A 6,000-nucleotide genomic window follows, 5' to 3' on the forward strand; every position below is an offset into this window, starting at 1 on the left:
TCGATGAGTTTTTGAGGCCATCGCGCACGCGTACGCGTGGCCCCGTTTTCATCCCAAAGTTGATTTTCGAGTTTTAAAAGCCAAATCTCATACTTCTAAGCCTCCGATCTCACCATTTATGTCTTAAATCATTATGACATGCCTAGCTATTAAAAAGAGGCTAGTGAATGAGGTAACTTGCTCGTGAAGCAAGGGAAAATTGAATGATCAATGAGGATCAAGATGATTATGTGAGATGCGGAGGATGGTGGTGGAAGTGCTTGTTATGCCATGGGCCGAAAGGCTATAATTGTTAATGAAACGGCTGGTTATGGATTTAACCGTGAGCCGGATGGCTAGTTATGGATTTAACCGTGAGCCGGAAAGGCTGTGTATGGTATGAATATTGGCTGGTTCTGGACTGAACAGTGAGCCGGATGGCTGGTATGGATGTTGATCCATGGATGAGAATTCATGCATGTTTATGCTGAATTATTGATAATTGAGATTTGCACTTCCACTATCAGAGGCACGAGATCCCTGGGAGGAAGCAGTGGCTAGCCACCACGTGCTCCAGGTGGAGGCTCGAGACTCTGTTGACCCTTTGTCGTAAGTGTGGCCGGGCACTGTGAAAGACCCGGATGAGCTCGCCCCCGAAATATTCACCAGTGAGGGGTGATGGATATGGATCATGTTTATGATCAAGTTTATAACGAGTATAACTCGAGTTGGGGATGCGCAACAGAGGGATAGTCCAATGGTTAGCGACCAGGACTTGTCGGGTTGGCTCTATAACCGACAAGATGATATCATCGGCCACTAGGGACAGGCATTCATCATATGCATACTATGTGAATTATTTGAGATTGCCTATTTGACTGCATATTACTTGCTAATTGTTTAAATGTCTTAACTGCTCCTATTTGTATATTCTTTGTCTGATATAACTGTGTTTGCTATATTATACTCCTGCTGGTGGTTGGGAGGTTTGAAGGAATTGGAAAGGGAAGTATTAGTTAGACTGAAGAATCTTTAGTCAGATGCCCTTATATGGTTTAGCTTGTTTATAAGCTTTGATATTATCTGGAGGAAGTACTAGGATTGCCTTTGGCTTTCCTCTATTATTATGTATTATATATGTGGAAGCGGTTACCATGCTGGGGACCTCTGGTTCTCACCCATGCGGATTTTGTGGTTTTCAGATGCAGGACGTGAGGTTTCCCGCTGAGGCATGCTGGAGACTTCTAGACTTTGCGAAGATCCTTTGTTCTCGGGACTATGTTTTGGTTTATATATTTTGCTTAGATACTTTTATCTCCATTAAATAATACAAACTGTGATGACTCCTCTTATGGGAGATTTTGGAGAATAGGTTTTATGTATTTGTGTCCCTTTGGGTTTCCTTTGGGGTTTTCCTTATTTTATCATATGTATATATTGCTATGCTCGGACCGGTTATCTTCGCAGCCGGATCTTGAGTCTTGATATTCCTGTTTTTGACACTCCTTTGTATATATATAATCTCGCGTTGGGTTATCCCTGTTCGTTACGTTAACGATCGGAGTGTTGCGCTTTTGAGTTGCGGTTTTTGTTTACCCCTTTTTCTACAAAGGCTCCTAGTTATAATCAATCATTCATACTACTATACGTACTAAATTTTTATTTTAGAGGTCGTAATACCTTGCCATCTCTGAATTGTGACTTAAGCATAAGACTCTGTATGGTAGGGTGTTACAATATATATGGTTTGTGAGTATGTATTTCTATTTTCAACTAAAAGTCTTTTGAAAGATTATACGGTTTTAAGTTGGCTCCTATCTTATTATTAAATAAATTTAGAGTCGTCGGAATATCCGAGCTATTAAAATGGCGCAGCCGGAAGCGTGATATTCTGATAGTGAGGGTGTTACAATGAGCATTAATTTTCGCTTATTAGTATTTTAAGTAAACTGAATATAAGTTAAAGTGGATGGGAAATGAGAAATTCGTTCAAAGGGGATACCGATGATTCTAAAAGTAACAAAATACATATGTTGAGCTTAATATATTATATTGTTATTGAAAACTTTTGCTCTAAGATAGAAAGCATACAATGCTTTCTCTTGCCTACTTGTATCATAGAGTATGAGTAATTACTGATTTGTATGAAATTTAAATAATTAAATAAGACTATGATGGCATAATGGATAGTTGAACTTGTGTAGCAAAGGATATCAAGTATGAAGTCATAAGTTCTGATAATTTAGAGAGAATACTTAGAGTCCTGATAATAATAATAATAATAATAATAATAATAATAATAATAATAATAATAATAATAATAATAATAATAATAATAATAATAATAATAATAATAATAATAATAATAATAATAATAATAATATAATTGTTTATACATTGTTGAAAAAATAATATATTTTATTAGTAATTTACGTATAGTTTAGAATAATATATCAAGTACTGAAAGAAGGAATTAGTGATTATGAAACTAAATTCAAAAGAAAGAGAGCATAACATAAATTCAAAGGGAAGAGTGCAACATAGTTGAAATAAGGAATTATTAATTATAAAACTACAAGTAATGTAAAATAACTGGATAATGTATTATGTTATTGATGTTTGCCTTAAGAGAAAAGGCACACATTGTTGCCTTTGTTATGAATAAGTAATATAAAAATTAAGCCATTCGTTATTTTTACAGAAATTAAATCACTATATAGAATTATCATGTTATGATATATAATTTGTTAAAATATGTGTACTATTATTTTTGTCTTTTTTCACCTTTGATAGTTCAAAGCAAGTGACAAACTTGTACTCGATGTAAATTAATACAATTTTTTTTTTTAAATTTCTTTCCTATTTGTTAGATAATAAATTTGTGAGTTGTGACTTTTATTACTCTCGTCTCCTTCCTCTAATAGTGGTGGATAATATTTATCTGCCATCACTTATAAAAATACATGTACCAAGTGATTATTGGCCAACATTATAATTTATACAAAAAATATAATGCAATTTTACTCTCATAAAATTCTTTTGGCATGGTCTTCAAAATCTTAAGAAATTTCACTTATATTTCTTTTATTATACACTACTAATAATTACCACAAATCCTAACATAATATTAACAACAAATCCAACAAATATGCACATGAATGTTGATAGCATGAAAGAGTTAATAAGTCTTTTTTACACGACCTAATATAAAGTAAACTCTCTAAAATTAATTAGTACTCTATAATATAAGATGATAATCATATGAAATTCTTTTCAATACTAATTATTTGACCTCTTTGAATAAAGTATATCTTTGATTATCACAAAAATGACTCATAAAACAAAAGAATTAGGACATTAACAATTTTAAAACTAACCAAAAAAAATAACTTAAATTATATACCCAATCAACTAATTTTTCTAAAAGAAAGCTTGCCATTGAAAACAAAAAAATAACTCCAATTCTAATTAAATATAAAGAGATAAAAATTACAATATTCTTAAACCAGTTGTATTGTATAGCTTATGCCTAAATTTTTGTATCAAAGAAGGGATTTGACGGGTTGGTATTGCTTTTTTGTCCTATTAAATGGATGTAAAATTGCATAGGTTAAAAAATATTTAAAAAAAGAGTTAATCATGCACTTAAAATAAATAATTAACTTATAGAAAAACTCTTATTTTCTCCTTTAACAATTCTAGCCGTAGAAACACCATTGTTCAACAATGCTTACAATTTCTATTCAATGGCTTATATGAATTTACAAAGATGAATCTTTATCTGTTTTCATATTGTGTTGCGAATTATGAATTTTCTCAATACTTTTGTTTAAAAAGATATTACAGTCTTATCCACCTATCCAACTATAAATAGGTTAGAGTCTAACATTAAAAGAATAAATTTTGTTACTAATGGAATTCTATATCAACCAAAAAAGATAGCATTAACACATTTAAAAAAATTATAAAATTGTGGTAATATGACACTCACATAGTAATAAGCCAAAGGTGTTTTCTTATCCCACAGAAATCAAAACCTCATTAAGAACTTAAGCAAAGTCCAAACTTGTGGATACTCACTACCTAATTGTCGTTTAGAAAAAGAATTGGCATTAATAATAAATTAATGATGATGACTTCTTCTAAACATTTAGAAATTACAAATATCTATACTTTTAAAACGATAAAAATGTAAACACATGTCACACTATAATATTTTAAGTTTAAGTTCTTATTTCACACTGCATGTGTTTATCATAAAACTAAAAATTTTAATTAAAAAATAATACATGTACACTTATTTAAATTTTTTTACAAACATATCATTTATGATAAATAGTAAATTTCAAATTCTAAACCCTGATATGACAATTAAATAAAAGAGATACAACAATATTAATAATATTTTATGAAATTAAAAGATACTAGTATTTTTATGGTATATTTATTTAAGTTGTCACATATATATCTTATCAATTAAAATGGTTTCGTTTTTTAAATTTTTAAAACATCAAAACAAATATAAAATATAACATACATATCTCAAAATAAAAATGATAGTAGAAATAAGTTAAAATAAAAAGGAAAAGCTTAAATTTTTCCTTTTAACAATATAAGTTTACAACAAAAAATAATTTTTTTCAAAAAAGCTATATATCTAACATACCCAATTTGAGTACTAACACATAAAATGTAAATAATTATTAATTTTTTAAATAATAATAATGTTAAAAATGTTATTATGTTAATATTTTTAAATAAGCAATCAAATTTATAAAAATGAATATAAAAATATAACTGTATACACATTAATTTGAGAAGGTACAAAAATTTCAGTACATGGTATTAAAATGATTAAATAAATAAATATTAACAAAAGAAATAATTGAAACTTAAATCTATCACATAATTAAAAACAATTATATATAAAACTACTAAATTACATAAAAAAATTTATTTTTTCAGTACCTAACTCATGAAATGAAGTTATTTTATTTTATTCAAGAAAAAACGTATCTGAGTAAATAATGTCATATTGTTTCCTTATAGAAAATGTGTTTTTTAAAATGTTATTTAACACAAAAATAATTTGACAAACTTCATACTTTGCATACACCACCACAATTTAACAAGTAAAATCATATTGTTTTGTATGACTTCTTTTTTAGTTTTTTGGTCGACATCACTTAATTTTTCTCAATCATCCAACAAAAATGAACCAAAGCCTTTCCTTGTAACAACAGGTTTTTAGAAAAACAAACTTTTTTGAAAGTTTGTAAAGCAAACACCTTAAATAAATTAGTAGGCACCTCACTATCCTAGCTGAGAATAGCACAGCAGAAAGCTAATTTTCAGGCCGTTTCGGCCGGAAAGTTCGAAAACTTTGAGTGACACGGTTAGACTCACGTCGACGAGCCAAACTTAAATCTCAAGAAAAAAATAATATATTATTATTATATGATTATTTTACTCGCCTCAGTTAAACCTAAGATAAGTTTAATAATATGATAACCAGACCCAAAATCTATCGGTGTGAATTAATGTTGACACTATTCAATGAGTTTAGCTATGCTAAGACATCTCTATAGATCTTTTATAGTCGAAATAATCATGTTACTAGTATCATATATACTAGTAAGTTATATGTTTATTGTAGGAGAGTAAATATATGTGATCTAATATATCAAACTTTAGTAATTATCTCCTAAATGATATTTAATCAATAACCCACCTTATGACTTACCTACGTAAGTGCCACGGCCTCCCTCCTCTAGCCACCTCCTCCTTCATTTCTTCCTTATTCTCCACAAACTTTCAAGCAAAAAAAAGAGAAAAACGAAGCAAACACCTCCATAAACACAAAGCTTCAAGTTTAGCTACCTTCCACTACAAAAAAAGGTTTAAAATGGCATTAATAAAATGGCGGTTTTATAAATCTGCCATAATATTCGGATATAATGGCATAATCTGTTATTGCCGTAATGATTTTGTGCAAAATGGCGGTTTTCAATGATTATGGCG

Source organism: Arachis stenosperma, chromosome 5 (genome assembly GCF_014773155.1).
Source record: "Arachis stenosperma cultivar V10309 chromosome 5, arast.V10309.gnm1.PFL2, whole genome shotgun sequence".
Taxonomy (NCBI): Eukaryota; Viridiplantae; Streptophyta; class Magnoliopsida; order Fabales; family Fabaceae; genus Arachis; species Arachis stenosperma.